At 35.9% G+C, this 17,661-nt stretch overlaps 1 protein-coding gene across 2 annotated transcripts in view; it reads left to right on the top strand.

The window, feature by feature from the left end:
* Positions 1 to 339: 339 nt before the first annotated feature.
* Positions 340 to 17,661, top strand: part of wap (DDB1 and CUL4 associated factor wap) — a 72,143-nt gene continuing 54,821 nt past the window's right edge. For both annotated transcript variants that reach the window (XM_083117012.1, XM_083117011.1), the window contains exon 1: positions 340 to 528. The gene's annotated coding sequence lies outside the window, so the exon portion shown is untranslated. The remainder of the gene's footprint in view (positions 529 to 17,661) is intronic.

The raw sequence follows: 17,661 nt of genomic DNA, 5'->3' as shown, positions 1-17,661 counted from the left end.
TTGCAATTGCATGAATGCGAAAGCTATAACTTTAAACAAACATAATCAGTAGCCTAGCCCTTCCACAACGTCAGGATTTCTCTAATTCCTTTCGCTGCCAATTTACGTTCCGTATAATCCTAATTTGCTCTTTAAATGATCTACGGAAGGGAAATACATCTTTCTAATGCAAAGCTTACTTAATCACGTAGTTTTAGGGCTCTTAGCATTAAGACACTAAAATTTTTGTGACATCACAAGTCGAAAGGCGGAGCTTGGCCGAAAAGGTGATTCAAAAGTGTGCTATAAGTGAGACACAATCAAGTTCATCACTTGACCAAAATAACAACAGATGGCAGTGTTTTTCATATATCGAAGAGTGTTTGTTTTCAGACATGGAAGTTGAGTGTTGGAGATCAATTTAGGTATAAGTTATTCGATTTTAATGGAAGATGATATATCGCCATCAAAAAATAGCATTTATTGAAATAAACAACATGTAGAAGTGAAGAATCAATAGTATACTCCAGCGTTAACTTCACTGCAAAGGTAAGCATTAAGAGCCACTGCACTGTCTTTCGGCCTGTTTTGTAATACACATACTTTTAAGTTACCAAGTTAAGTTTGTGATTTGTGACTGGGAAACATTAAAAGGCTGTTGTGGATACGCAAGGTGTTACGGTTCTTTCACCCAAGATATAAGGTACACCATGGGGGGAAGGGGAAGAGGACGAAGGCAAACATATCTACGTAATCGTTGTCAAACAGAATTCGAACCTATATGTAAAGAAGTTACTGTAACAGAAACTGTACAACCTACAGTATTAAAACCTGTGGCCTTAAAGCCTTGTGCAACAACCAAAACATGTCAACTAGAGAAAAAAGGTAGGTTTAATACATAATGTGATATGTTCTTTCAATCAATTCTCCATGGAAAATGAATTGTTAAAAAGTAATAGGCGGTGCAAGGATGCTAAATGTGCGTACGTGGAATCACTGGCTCACCTGCCGTATGCTGTATGATGATCTAGCATGTGCTGACCAATTAAGGGTAAATTTCTCGTATCGGACAAACGGATTTCGTCAAATTTACAGGAGAAATTACTTACCGAATGCAGTTTCTTTATAGTTGTGGAAGTTCGGGGAAGTGTTTTCTCGCATCGTTCATTCAATTTTGCCGGTTAATCATCTTTTTTTCGATATAAATGTGTGACCGTTGCACGAGAGCTCTTGCATCCATTTACTTCCAGGTGGATGTAGCCTGTGCGTGATGACGTAATCCGGGCCAGTGTTTCCAAACATACGTTTATGTAACTGGTCACACGTTTAAATACGTATGATCAGTTGAACATGATCAACGTTTTGAAAATGACGTGTGTAGGATGCGCGGATGCTAAATTGAACGAAAGGAGTGCTAATGGAACCAAACCTAACAGGCCTAACCTAACCTAGTAGGCACACCTCGTCCCAGTGATGGTCCGTGGGGCTATCGTGAGTTTTTGGGCTAACGTCAATGGTTTTTGGGGCTACCCGTGCATGGTTTGTGGGAAATAAGGAACAACAGTAAGTACTCGTTAATGTAGTTAACGTAACATTCTGCATTGCGGAACATTTCTTTAGGTGAAATAATGAATTTGTAACGAAAATAATGTATATTTCTTACATTAACGAGTACTTACTGTTGTTCTTTATTTCCCTCAAACCATCCACGGGTAGCCCCAAAAACCATTGACGTTAGCCTAAAAATTCACGATAGCCCCACGGACCATCACGGGGACGAGGTATGCCTACTAGGTTAGGTTAGGCCTGTTAGGTTAGGTTCCATTAGCACTCCTTTCGTCCAATTTAGCATATACGGACAACGTCGGCTTCTAGCAGCAGCAATAGCGTGTATTGTGCTCCTGTGCAGAAAGCAAATGGCGGCAGCAGCAATAGCTCGTCGGAAATAGATTTTCGTAGAAAACCACATGCATTCGCATTAAAATGGATCAAAACTTCATTCCCGAACATGTTTCCGACATTCGGACAACATCGGCTTCTAGCAGCAGCAGCAATAGCGTGTATTGTGCTCTCGTGCAGAAAGCAAATAGCGGCAGCAGCAATAGCTCGTCGGAAATAGATTTTCGTAGAAAACCACATGCATTCGCATTAAAATGGATCAAAACTACATTCCCGAACACATTTCCGACATTCCTCCTCACCGGTAAATAATGAGCAATTGTGCCGATCGCGGATCACTCAATTTCGCTAATCTTGCACTTTCTACGCGTGGTGGAGTTGAAACATTGCATATGGACTACGGTGGTGAAACTGTGACGGCCATTTCCCGTGTTACGGAAGGGAAGAAGCAACCAAGAAAACTTACTCGATATGTCGCAAATATAGCTATTTTCGGTGAAATTAGCGAAATGTAACCTTCAGCAATGTTTGTCAATGCAGAATACGTAAGTACGAATATTGAAATGAAAAGAATTATGATATTTCAGCTGTTTGTCCGATACGAGAAATTTACCCAATTAAGTTTAGTATTCTCAGCATTCATTTCATGGTAATAAATAAAAATTCTGTTCAGAGCCTGTAGAGAAGTACACAGTCAAGATGTATTTCGTTTGCTTTACCTAGTTGCAGGCTTATATTTTTTTTCTTATTACACAGGGTGAAATCGTTTTGGTTCGATATTTGCCTGTAAAATGCTACGTTTAGTATATTTTTCATGATTAAAGTTGGTTATATTTTTTTGCCCTATGTGGCATTCAATCGTATAGAAACTTCATGTTGAGCTCTTTAAAGGTTGTTCAAATCATATTTTTGTGATTCATAGGGTCTTTTGGAAATACTAAAGTGAAACATATGACACAGAAATATGTTTAACAAATAACATTATTGAAATGCTGCATATTTTTTTATCATCTTGCATGAGAGAAAAGTTGTAACATGATAAATGTTAAAGGTATTCAGTGATTTTTTTTGTTGTAAAACTCACCTTTGATATTTTTTTTCAATTACCAGTACTTCATAATTTTATTTTTAGAAATTTCAACATGGTCAGAAAAATAAAGCTTTGGAGAATGTATGAATTAATAATCTGGTCGGTGTTGGTCTCATGTCAAGTGTAATACTCAATCAAAGTTGAATCCTGGTATTTTGGTGGCCCAGTTACCCCATCTTACCCTACCAAGCATTACTGCAAGTGAGAAACTGTAACGAAATTCAATACCAGTGATCAGAACGCTACATTTTAAAAGTAGCTTTGCTACAGCTACCGCTACTCGTCCAAAAATGTAGCTTCGCTACAGCTTCAGCTACATTTACCAAAAAGTAGCTCACTACGCTACGCATGTGCGCTACTCACAACTTCTGCATAAAAAAATAATTGAAACAACCGCATGGATATTCAAAAGGAGTATGATAGTTGTACTTACTGGAAAATAGATTGCTATTTACTATAATAATTTCCGTATTTCGTTAGATGTTTGCTCTAACATTTCGAATAGCTGGGGGATGCTGCTTTGCTATAGCTAAATGAGCAACAAGTGGAGGGATGCTTTACGTAAGTTTCCTGTTGGGAATGTTTCCCTGAAGAGACAGTGGAAATTTTGTCACCTTGTAATCGAATGGCCCCAGGTTCGATACCTGGCAGAGGCACTAGTGATTCTGATCCAGTCTCAATTAGCTTATCTGTGCATAAAGTGGACTCAAAACAAAAACTAGGAAAGATGCCTAATTGGGAGGATGGATCCTCCTCCATTCCCCACACTACTCATCATCATCATTCATCATTCTTCCTTATTCTCACAATTACCCAAAAGTGTCAGAAGGTGACTCTAGATAACAAAATAAACTATTCTTCCTCATTGTCATGATTAGAATAAGTTACAGAAAAACAACGTAAAAGTAGAAGAAATGCATACATTTGGAAACTGTATATTATTTTTTTATTAACTAAAGAAACTGAGGTACTACTATACTATACCAGAGACACCTATCAATGGTTTATTTCGCAGTTTTTTACCTTGCTAACGTACTATTCTGCATTGAGGAACATTTCTTTAGGTGAAATAATGAATTTCTAACTAAAATAATGTCTATTTATTACATTAACGAGTACTTACTGTTGTTCCTTATTTCCCACAAACCATCCACGGTCAGCCCTAAAAACCATTGACGTTAGCCCAAAAATTCACAATAGCCCCATGAACCATCACAGGGACGAGGTATGCCTACTAGGTTAGGTTAGGTTCTATTAGCACTCCTTTCGTTCGATTTAGCATATACAGACAATACGAGAGCATATTGTGCTCTCGTGCAGAAAGCAAATGGCGGCAGCAGCAATAGCACGTCGGAAATAGATTTTCATAGAAAACCACATGCTTTTGCATTAAAATGGATCAAAACTACATTCCCGAACATCAACAACACTACAGAGAATGATTTGCATAAGTACTTTCTCCTGTAAATTTGAAGAAATCCGTCTCCGGTATAGTAAAGTGTTACCGAAAATGATCGTTTCTGCAGAAAAGTCAATAACTCGTATATACTTTTTACAATATCATAAAATATATTGAGGAAATTGAAGTGTAAACCTGATTGTGAACAAATGTTATGACCAAAATAATTGTAATTCCAGAAAGTGTATGTCTATCATTTTTGTAACAATAATTTCTTGCTGGTGAGATCCTGTGTACTAACAATGATCATTGCTATAAACGTACTGAGCCACTGAATGCTGTCACTATTGCATTGTTATTGTCTATCCATTGATGGCTCTTTTTTGCACTGCAACAAGCATTTTACACAGTAATTAATTACATTTACCTGTCTCTTACACCATGGATATCCACAGGATTTGTCCTGGTGTGCCTTTTTTTTTTCCAGGGGTGCAGCAAATGAGGCATGTTTCTCCCCAAAATAGCGATGCACCTAAAAAAAAGTAGCTGTTAGCCAGAATATATTCATATATGCCAGTTCAGTTTAGTTATCTGGATATTACATTTATTCTAAACTATTGAAATAAACTACGCAGATATCTATAATCTGCGATATCAAGATATTTATAATCTAGATTATATGTATTTACATGTAATAGACTTTTTTATAAACTTCCTGCAAAAGTAAGTGTTGTTGTCGAATTTGTCTTTGACACTGTGGTCACATTCAAAATTTTCCTCAAAATGCAGAGAAGAAATGTAGCTGTAGCGAAATTTTCGCTACAACTGCAGGAATTTTGTAGCTAGCTACAGTAGTGACACTACAAGTAGAGTGCTACTTCCGACCACTGTTCAATACACATATCTGATGTGTTCAGGTGTGACATATTTGACATGTGCTTTGTGTAATGCTACTGTACCACTTTCCATACTGATGTGTGGTTGGAGAAGTCAGGCCAGGAGCCAGCTTTTTTTTTTTTAGCTAAGAAAGCCATGAATATAAATAAGATAAAGCTACACATTTCGAAATATGACATTTAAACATTTAGTTTATTTATTAATGCAAGATTGGATTATAAGTAATTAATCCTTGCACCAGAGTGGCATTCCTAAAGAAGGCTCAGCTGCTAACAGCATGAAAAACTATGCAGTACATTCTAATATATGGCCAACTCTACCATATCACTGCAGATTTTAAAATTCGTCAGCAACAGTGCAAGAACGTAACATGGGATGTTTTTATTCTGATTTAATGACACATATAATACAGAAAACACACAAACATTAAGAAACACATTATTTAAACAATACATAATGGAAATTTCCATAAGCAAACTCGAAATATTGCAAATATATATATTTTTTTAGCACTGAATTTAAAATAGCAGGTGCCATGGTGGCCGGGCACCCTGTATTTTTCTACCCCTGCACAAGAGTAATATGCTCATGATAAGGTAAAAATCACACTTCTCTTAGAGGTCTTTGAAGTGCTATGTGCGACTGTCTATTGCAGACTGTCCACGGAAAGACTTTATATAGCTACTCCATATCCTTTTTTTTATTGTTCCTTTTTAAAGTTGCACTTGTCATGTTCTATAATTGCCTGTTATTGGTTATCATGGTTAATTAACACATTCTCTGCCAGGTGGTTTCACCAATTCTTTCCTCCTGCGCCAAAGTGGTTATTGGACTTTATTTCGCAAATTCAAAAATTTTGCTTTTTTCCTGTAAAAGAAAAAAAAATTGAATAATCTGAACACCTTTATCTGCACTTGACTCCCCACACCTTGTCGGTCATGCCTTATACACCTCATTGTTATACTCATTACCGATGGTATGCTAGGAACAGCAAAGTCAAGCCACATATTTCGGTCATTATGACCAACTTGGCAGAGAACATGTTAATTAGCCTAGTAGCTAACATTATCACCTTGCAAGCAAGGGGTCTCATGTTCAATTTTTACCAGAGGCACATAGTGCAGCAGTTTAGATTGCACTGCACTTGAAACCATCCATCCGCCTGTGATTAGCCTGAGCATTAAATGGATTTAAAACTATTTTTGTCAATAGTTATCATGCCTATTTTTGGCTCAAAATTTAATTTTGTGTTGATCCAAACATTACATAGAATTGCTGGTAGATGGTAAATTTTTTTTTAGCTTTATTTGTAGATCTGTATTTATGGAAAATTAACATGTGTGTGTGGATATTGTCTCATACACCTAAGGACATAGATCTCTATGTTAAGGTCGAGGTAAGGGTATCAATGTATGCGAAATCTCAATTACCCATCATTAAAACTATATTTTATGAAGCTAGAATGTTTTTGAGAATGTGTAGCTGTGGTAAGCGAAGATGAAACATCCCCATCCAAGAATGCAGAATCCTACGACAGATAAGTGTCTCCGTGTGACACTTTCCTTGATCTGATCCCTGTCCTCTCCCATTCCTTCTTACTTCTGCAATCCCAACCAGGTTCACCCCAGCAGTGACCAGACCTTTCTGCCAAGAATTTCTTTTCTCATCACTTTCATTCTGAGAGACACTGATAGGGTAACCCAGGGTAAATATCTGACAAAATTCAAAGTTTTAACATAGCTCCCACATTTATGTACTTTCCTAACCAGTAATTTTTTTGGTATTTGATATATCTGTCGGTACCATTGTTGAAATTTACTAATTCCTTTCAGGAGTAGAATAAAAATAAAAGTGTGTCCCTTGTTACCCTTGGACAGAGCAGGGTAAATATGGGACATTAATTTTCAGACTGTTCTGCACAGTACAAAGATGAGCTGCAGGTTAAATATTGGACAATGGTTAGGGTTACCAGACGTCTGGATTTTCCCGGACATGTCCTACATTTTAGCCTTATGTCCGGCGTCTGGGAGGAATTTGAAAAATATCATAAGTGTCCTACATTTTGAGTGTCACATAATATTAATAGGAAAATACGTAACAGAAAAAAAGTCATGCAAATTACAAGTCTAAGGACTGCGCTTCCAAACTCAATAGTGAAATTTATTTTGATTCAGTCACTGCACAAGAAGAATAAAGTTTGTCCTGCTATTAAACAAACGGGAAAATGGAAGCAATTGAACAAAGTCTTGAGACCACTTTCTGATAACGTCACTGTTCAATGCCTGAGCAGAATTTCTTGCCTTAGGGTTTATACTGATGGAACAAGGTGTTGCCCATTCTTATTCAATATAATTTGATTGTAAAGCAGTGGTATAGAGAACAAAGTTATTCAGGGTGTCAGTCCAGAAAGTCATAGAAGGCAAGAAAAAGTAAAAAATCAACAAGTAGGTCAGGTCAAGAAGTCACTAAAAAGGCAATTAATTATTCTTGTGGTCAAGAATTTTTGCTATTGGTTGGTTGATTTAGTTTATTTTACTTCACTTTTTTCTGTCCCATTGGCTAATCGTGAAGATGAGGATGAATGATGGTAAAATAAGATGGATGAATGGATAGTCATAAACATATAGGGACAACCGACACAAACCCCACATAAGATTATACTGGCTGTGAGTCCAGACGCCAAAGCCTCGCTTGTCTGCCAAACACAGTTCAGGATGCATTAATACGAAATAGCAGATGTAATTCTCTTCTTAAATTCAGCTTCAGTTTTCATCTTAACTGGCTCTTTGGTAGGGATTTTCATTAAAAAAATATTTATATTCTTAATTACTAATTTCCAACTTTACCTAAGTAGGAGCTAGAAAAGTCCCTAAAAAGTCAAGATTTCTGGATGTATTATTTTGGTAGACACCCTGTTATTGAACTAAAAACTGCCCAAGATGAGACCATTTTAAATTACAGTAATAGCTGAATATTTGTTTGCCATTACAGGTCATAATTCACATGTTGAGAGAGTACTTTCATTGCCATCAGCACAACAGACTCACGAGAGAATTATTTTTTCATAAAGTCTATAAAATTTTTGGTATTGGTCTCTATAATTTCAACGAGTTTGACTGTCCACTCTTAACATCAATATATAGTTTGACAAAACCTGAAATTTTGATAAAAATTGTCTCCTCTGAGAAGTACCACTTAAATCAAGTAGTAAGAGGTGCATTGATTAGTATGATTGCAAGTTTTGAAATTTTGCATTTAAACATTTTGTTGGGAAATATTTTTTTAAAAACTGAAAAGTGTCATTTTTCAACTACTTCCCAACATGTTCCATAGAAATATGGATTATTTATTGAGAATGTGTTGCATCCTACATTTTGACTTAATGTCCTACATTTTGCGACAGCATATCCTACATTTGCCTTACAGCGATCTGGTAACCCTAACAATGGTGTGTACTATAGGTGCTGTGTGTGGAGCAATTATTGAACACCACATGACTGTTGTAAAAAAAAAAATTATAACAGTGAAATCTAGTAAAAATTAGCAAAACTTTTAATTTTTCGTGCAACCTTTTAATAATTTCTGCTTTGTTCAAGTACAAACATCGCACAAATGGTATTTTTTAATCACAAACTATATCAAGTAAATTTAAGCATATTTAGGTGCTGTCTGTCACCAAACTACAACTAACTAACTGAACTGATTAGAGCTAAATACAGTTATAACTAAAAACTAAATACATAACTTTTCAAAACTAAACTTTTTTTAGACAGATTCTTTATTCAAGTAGGCCTACAAATATTGCACAAATGTATTTTAATCAATCACACAGCAACAAATTGTATTGAGATGCTATAGGCTACACTAGGTTGTCACTTTCCACATCATCTTCAATAATTACACGATCAGATTGCGGAGTAGGGAATATTTCATTCCTGAGTCTAGAGATGCTTTGAAACATTGACCTTACTTCATCATTACAAGTTATTTGAAATGGATTAACTGATATGGTTGGCACAGGACTATAAAACACATACAGTGTTTTCACAATTTCAATCTGTGGTTGCGCTGGCCACCAGTACCTGTTGTCTCCAAACCATTTAAGAAATTTCATTTCAATGCTAAGTAATTTGTCTGAGGTTTCTTCTTTGTCTTCATAAAACATATTTTGTACTTTTCGATAATAGTACACAGCATATATACACCATCATCTTCAATATGTTCACACACACACTGAATGTGAAGTTTCAGTTGTCAAACACTTTGTGGTGTATGTTTCCCATATTGTGCTAGTACACTGGTTTCATCATCATACTCACCAAAAGAAATATCCGTCAAGTCCTGTAATTCAATTTCATCCATGTCTTCACTCTCAGAATCTGAAGAAATAGGCGTATGCAGGACTAACTTTTTTTTTTTTTTTTGGCTTGTTCAGAACTCTTGGGGTTATTTTTTGCATTATTCTTACATAAAAAATAGAAGAGACAATATGCTGTCCAATTACCCCATAGTATGTCCACCAGTTACCCTGCTGCATCCAATAATTACCACATAATTAAACATGCATGTCACACTGTTACTGTTCATCATACAATGGTGTTTTTCAGCACAAACTACCTTCATACACATCTCCAAGACTGGGCATTACAAAATTCAAGACCAGGTAAAAGAAAACACACATATCCACAATTTTGTTTCATTTGAAAAAAGTTAAAACCATTTTTTTCAAGTGCTTTGGGTTATTAATATACTTTTTTTTGAGAAAATGTACTAATCTCATCCCAATAATTAATGAGAGCATTGCTGGATGTGCAATTAGCAAATTTTGGTTGGTTAGATGTAACAAATTATGATACAACATGGTTTTTGGTCTTTGTCCAATAATTACCCCGGGTCACCCTAGACATTCCATGATATTTCATGATACGTCTGTAAGGAAATGCCACAATAATGTTTTTTGTGTTGGTTACATGATTAATTTACAGTTGCAAATCATCTGCTAATGCATAGAGCCACATGTTTATTGGTGAATAAAATATCAAGATTTCGGTACAAAAACTGGACACATTTCGGGATCAAAACTGTTAAATCACACTTCAGAGTTTCAGTGATAATTTACTTTGTTTTTTCTGGAGAACAACTTTTCCCATTGTGCATACTCCTATATGATTTTTTTCTTGCGAGCAGACATTCCTTTACTGTCATCTTGGATATGGACTGCTGCTGCCATCTACTTCATCTGCATTGGGTGTGAAGGGGATATTTCATTGCTGAAGGTTTCATTGTTAGCTTAGGTGACTCAAGTTTAGGTCCCTCAGCATTAAAATAATGCCCATAAATGCTTTAAATACCTGGTCTCGAACACAAAACCTCCTACATGCCTTGCATAGTGATCTCCAAAAACTCATGTCTGAGTCGGCTTGAATCCAAGAACACCTGCTCATGCAAGCTACTTTTCAAATCATAATTTCTCCAGTAACTAATAAAAATTAGTGGGGCGTTACCCTCACACCCCCTATATGCCTTCATGGCGTGGTGCTAAGCACAGGGGAGCACTTTACTTTTTACTTTAATAAAAATTAGTGAGGCTTTTAACTCCGATAATTAGTTCCTCCAAGCTTCGAGCTTACTCCCACAAATATTTCCATTATTCTAAAGCACTTCCTAAAACTTGTGAAAAATCGTTAAACATTCGGAGCAGTTACCAAAACTATACTTATTACTAGGGTTTGGATTTTTATGACCTAAAAACTTCTGTAATATGCATGCATTTATGCCCTTAAAATTAGCAAAATATGACCTTAAAAACTGAAAATATGACAAATAGGATATAGGCCTATGTAAAATTTAAAATGACTAACATTTAAAATATATATGAAACACAATTTACAAAATAAAAATTCGGCCATCAGTACTGAAAAACACTTCACCGAACTCTCTCACAAAACTTTTAAATTTCACACTCTCTGGGCACTTCACTTTGAAATTATAACAAGGTACACATTACCTGCAAAATTCGTTCCCCTACTTTCTGGATCAAAGATGGTCTCTGGATGCACTGCGAACTGGAAGTTTCAAAGTCTAAACTGGATTCCTTTCTCCCCTTCCTTGGCACTGATGCGCTCCCTCACTGAAAATAATGTACACGTCCAATGCTGTCTGGTTACCTGGTATAGAAATGGAGGGGCAGAACAGCTAACGATATGGAATGAACAATAGCCTAACAATCTTTAAGCCGATTGCAGACAATGAAAAGAACGATTGGAAAGCAATTTCACTGTTTATTTTTTAAAGCACGTCTAGGAAAAATACACCGTTGGTTATTTTCCAACCAAGGTATAAAACAAACTGGAAAAAAAAAATCCGCTGTTTAGATAAGTTTGCGAAACAAGCCAGGAATTTATTTTTGAACACTGGAAGTACTGTGTGTTGAACATGAAAATATGCTTTTATTCCACACTTCTGGGCCATAATATGCCCTAAACCGAAAATATAGTAGAAATATGCATTTATATGACCAATAAAAACAGTGTTATTGATTTCAAAACACCAAGAAACTAACTTAACAAACAGAAAACCAGCCCCTGGGAAAATATATGATGTCATAAAAATCTGAGCCCTACTTATTACTATAGTAGTGTTATTATATACTTTAAGTTTCATGTTTGAGTTTATTTTGCATTTTGATGTTCATCTTTTCCTGACAATACATGGTAGGAAAATGTAACTCCCACCTTTCATAAACATGAAAAATGAACATGGCAGTGTGTTAGTTCACATTTCGTGTTTCTGTCAAAAATGAAATGTGCATACCTCTACTGATGCGTAATTGTAGAGGTACAATGTGATACCATTCTCTATATCATATCATCACTGTTAATGCCAGATGCATTAATTTCCATTCAAATGAAGGATCTCTGCCTGTTTATCAGTTACAAAAAGAAGTGATTTCTATTTAAATCATTAATGCTGGAAAAAAAGAAAAAATACTGAACGTGTGAAAAAATATGCCTCATTTCATTTAAAGGGGTTCATCACAGCATTGTGCAAGGATGTAGAGTTTTGTAAATTAATGTAATATTTCATGCAGTATTTTAGTTATATTCATGCTTTGGTAATTGACTGATTCCTTCAATGTTTAAAGTGTTGCGGTTATGATGTCTGCCAGATATTTGAAAAGAATTTAAGTAATACAATGTTCAGACATGCATTAAAATCCGAAATATTTTTACCTTGTAGTTTGTGATAAAAGTTACAGGCTTACAAAGATGCAAGAAAGAGCATACTTTCAATGTCACATGAAAACATTAGAGCTGATCTGATACCGATATATCGGTATCAGCCAATGCTAGTGGTATCGGTAAATATCAGTTGAATTTTCTTCACTGATACCAATGATGTTGAGTGGTTAGGAGAGCAGCCAATAGAAACAATTCATTTGTCAAGATTTGTCCTTTTCAAAGGTTCGTTCACCCTTCCTTGTGACTTGGGGGTTCGGGTCTAGCACAGGAAGTTCCATGTAGATTTCGGAGAAATGCTGTATCAGGGTGGTCACTCACCTGGAATTTGCCTGAATTTTTCACCGTAGATGTGAAAAATTGCAACTTTTATTTATCCAAATCCTTTTGAATTTATACATATTTATAAATGCCCTGAGTCAAGTTTTTCACAGTCTAGCTTTTATTTTTATTGAGGAAGGGGAAAATGCTGCATGGAAAAATAAAGCAGAATTCTCTCAATCTGTTTACTTTGTTAATGTCCTATGCAGAGCAATGTGACAGATGGTACACTATTACGAAATAAAATATCTCAAAAGTTGATTAGGTAAATTTGAGTGTGAAATTCTTATACACTTAACATTTTTTTGTGGATTAGTGTATCCTGTAACATTTGTGACTTGTCTTTGTAGATGTATTTCATGTCTGAGTATGTGAAATGGCAAATGTAAACTCCTCACTTTCAACTAAATATTTTAAATATATATACCATTTAATTGAATTGAATTAGAAATTTTTGATACGTTGTAATCACACAGACCCTTTATATTGTCAATGTGTATGGGTGATGACAGGTGATAATACGTAAGGTTGAAATAGAGAAAACATCTACTTGTACCCTTCAGTTTTTGGGAAGTTCGCCTTGAAAACTGGGAAGTATACTTGAATTTTATCATGGTTCCAGAGTGGCCAACCTATGTCAAGATGAAAGGCAAGACTAAAGTGTGGCACCCAAACGTGACACTAAAGACATCTAACTATCTGGCCTGGAACTTGTGGAAGCAGTACCCGAATGAACATACCCACAAAACGTTTAGTGATATTCGGAGACATTCAAAATATTGACTAAAACAAGGTATACTGAATATGTATTTAACATAACAGCAGAGTGTGTTGTTGAACCGAAGAAGTTCTACTCATTATTAAATTCGAGAAAAACAGAATCCTCGTGTGCTTATGGAAATTGTAAATAATTCTCACACCGCTGTTGTAGACGAAAGATCACAACTTTTTAACACTTTTTTTCATGAAAATTTCTCCTCAGAGACAGTTTCCGAACCTCTTCCTCATATTAAGTCTGTTAGTTCCCACACTCTCTCCTCGGTGAAAACCTCCCCTCAAGAAGTCAAATCTCTCCTCACCTCTTTGCCATTGCGCCGTTCCTTAGGCCCTGATGAAATTCCGACAATTTTCCTTCGCAAAACTGCTGACAGCCTGGCTCGTCTCTTACTAAACAAGTGTTTTTATGCAGGTATGTTTCCTGAACTGTTCAAACGTGCAAATGTTGTACCGATCTATAAATCTGGAAACAAACATTCTGTAAAATGTTATCGACCAATCTCTCTTTTGTCACCTCTCTCTATTATCTGTGAGAAAATAATCAAAGACAGGTTGCTTAAGTTCACATCTCCCCTTATAAATACTACTCAGCATGGTTTTCTTCCAGGCAGCTCTTGCTTGACCAATCTATCGGTATTACTTTCTCAGACTACTCAGTCTATCTCAAACAATTCCCAGCTTGATGTTATATGTTTGGACATTTCAAAAGCTTTCGATAAAATTAACTATAATCTCCTTCTTCATAAATTACAATCTAGATTTCACATCCATGGTAAACTTCTGTCTTTGCTAACAGACTATCTGCATGCACGAGAGCACTGTTTTATCCTCTCTGGCTCCTCTTCCAGCTTTCTACCCATTCTGTCCGGTGTCCCCCAGGGGAGTGTCTTAGGCCCACTTTTGTTCCTTCTTTACATGGATGATCTGCCCGACAGACTGTCTTCTCTTCCCGTAAATGTACTTCTCTTTGCCAATGACTGTAAACTCTTCAGAGAATCGGAACACAATTCACTAATCCTACAACAAGCTCTTACAGAACTACATGTGTGGTGTTGCCAGTGGAAACTTGAATTGAATCCTCAGAAATGCTCCTGCCTCACCATATCCTTAAAAAGGAACAAACTGATCTCTCTTTATACTCTCGAAAACTGTCCCATCAAAAATGTTTTCTCTCAAAATGATCTTGGTGTTATCATCGATGAAAAGCTAAACTTCAATGATCACATTACATATACTACTAAATGAGCCATGCTTCTCCTTGGTATTCTGTACAGGTTCCCTGAAATCCAAAACCAATCAGCCATTAGCATATTTTTCAAATCCTTTATCTCTCCCATTCTTGAATACTGCTCTCCTATCTGGATTATGACTTCTAAAACTAATCTTTCCAGGATTGATTCTGTCCTCAGCTTTTTCCTTACAATTGCTCGCCATAGAATTCCTTCTCTCAGACACCTCCATAAAACAGATATTATGTCTATTTTGAAGATCCAGTCACCACATACTCGTCACGAACTAGCAGACATGAATTTTTTGCATAAAATCATTATAGGCAAAATTGAAACTGAATTCCTTGTCAACCAATTTCATTTATGAGTACCCGCATGGCCAACCCACAACGTAAAGTACTTTCACATTCCCGCTACAAGACTCTCTCTCCTACAGTGATCTCTTTACTATAGGCTCCCCCACTTATATAATAACCTGCCTGTAAATACTGATATTTTCTTGTCAGAACACAGTTTCCAACAATCGCTAAGAATGTACGTGTAACAATTTCTTTTTTTCGTCTGCCATCTTGTATTGTCTTGTTTTGTTGTTGTTATTTTTTTTATTATTATTTTTATTTTCTTCTTGTTGCTACAGTTTCAGTATAAAATGGTCTTTCAGTACTGTATCTGAAACTTTAAGTAAATAAATAAGAATAAATAAATAAATTTTTAAGTGAAATTATAATAATATAGGGGCATGGAACGTCTGGAAAGGGGGGGGGGGCAAGGATGGCCACATCTCCCCCTTTGAAAACTAATGTCAACCTAAAAGTATATATTTTACACATCTAATTTGATTTCAGTCATTGTAATTTACATCAATTATTATGCTATAATTTCAAATTCAAGTGTTTTTTTTTTTTTTTTTTTTTTTTTGAGGGGGCAACACTGTTATGGGGGTAATATGCCTCACGGAAAAATACCTTGTTTGTCCCTTCATGGCAAAAAATATACGAACGTCATCCCTTCGTGGCAAAAAATATACAAACGTCCATGATTGGGGGGGGGGCGACTGCCCCCCTTGCCTACCCGTGTGCACGCCTATGCTCATCCAGACTACATGTTTAGTTTTAACCCTAGCTTACCCATGCCATACGAGAAACTCTAATACCGGGAGGCGGCTCACAAGCCCACACTTTTTATCACCAAAATTCAAGAAAACATTTTATTATTGAATCATTCCGTCCTTTGCTGATTACACAGGGTATACACAAATTTATGGTGCGGTTTTGAATGTGAATAAAAAAAAAAAAAATCAACTTATGTGGTTGCAGCAAACACTGTTAGAGGCAGAAACTGTCCCAGTGTTTGATATGTAAGTTAAAATTACAATCCTTCAATGTGGGCTCCCCTGGTCACATGACACACATCGACGCAGTAATTTAACTTGTTCCAGACATGGTGTAACATGTCCATTGTAATGTCCTGCACATCATGCATTATCCGATCACGAAGTTGCTGGATGGAAGTTGGCATTGGTCGTGGATAACCCCTGTCTTTAATAAACCTCCATAGAAAGAAATCGCACAGCGTAAGATCTGGGGAACAAGGGGGCCAATGGAGAATGTGATTTTTTTGTGGAAAATACTTACGTGATGAGGCCATATTTGGAATCAGTGCATCAAAAAGATTGTCATTTTAACTCGCATATCAAAATCTGAAACATTTTCCACCTCTAACAGTGTTTGCTGCAACCACATAAGTTGAAAATTAATGATTCATTAACATTTATAACCACACCTTTCATTTCTGTATACCCTGTATATGTGCAGTTATTTATTAGTTATAATAATTACAAAAATTACTATCATTAATAACAAATAATAACCAATTATTGCATGAGTGTCTCACATATATTTTATCATTCACTAAAACTCACAAAATTATAATATTTTTTTATTAATGCTTTTTAGTTTGTAGAAGTGCAGTTGTTTATTAAATATAATAATTACCATCATTACCAACCAATTGTACACTGTCACTGGCATGAGTGTCTCAAATGAGACACATTCAAACATGGGACCTGATATGTGCATCAAGTGCATTTTGCCTCCTAATTACATTACATTTGTTTTTATGAACAAAAGTAATAATTTAATATTGGGAGCTTCCTAGGAAACAATGTAATTTATTTCCAAATAGTTGAAAAATCTAAAAAATAGAGGTGGTGGGCCTGCAAGCCCCCCCCCCTCCTACACTCTCGATAAGCTAGGATTAAAATTGTATCTGAACCGTTATACAATATGTGTCCACTGGGATTGGCCAATATCTGTGTCTTGGCTGCTACATCATGTAAATTTCTATTAGCTAGTTGTAAAATATGTCACTAAAAGCGTGTAAACTCATAACAGTAACTTGAAGTGAAATAGGTTAGCTGTAATTGGTAAAAAGCTAAAATTTCCATTTTTTTTCTTTTTCAAAATAGCTGGCTTTTTATCGGAACAAACTGTCCATTCAAAAAGCCGGCATTTTTGCAACTCTAGTCTGAAAGTTCACTGAGAAAACTGTACAGGCGAAGTGACAGACAACACTTGCAGCTTACGTTGCTTCGGTTCGAAAGGTTGCATTTACTATTAAGCTACGTGTCGCTTCCATCTCAAAGCTCTGTTAAACAGGATATATACACAAATTCATGTAATACATATAGTTCTGGATTTCAAATATTTTGAAATTAACATTTGTTTCATATTTTATAACATCAACTTTTAAATTGAGACACAAACATGTAAAAGCTTGTTTTAAGTCCATTTCATGGTGAGATGTGCTCATCAGAACTACACATTTAGTTAA

Source organism: Lepisma saccharinum, chromosome 2 (assembly GCF_977018435.1).
Source record: "Lepisma saccharinum chromosome 2, izLepSacc3.1, whole genome shotgun sequence".
Lineage (NCBI taxonomy): Eukaryota > Metazoa > Arthropoda > Insecta > Zygentoma > Lepismatidae > Lepisma > Lepisma saccharinum.
The sequence above is the reverse complement of the archived record's forward strand: the minus strand, read 5'-3'. Positions and strand labels throughout refer to the sequence as shown.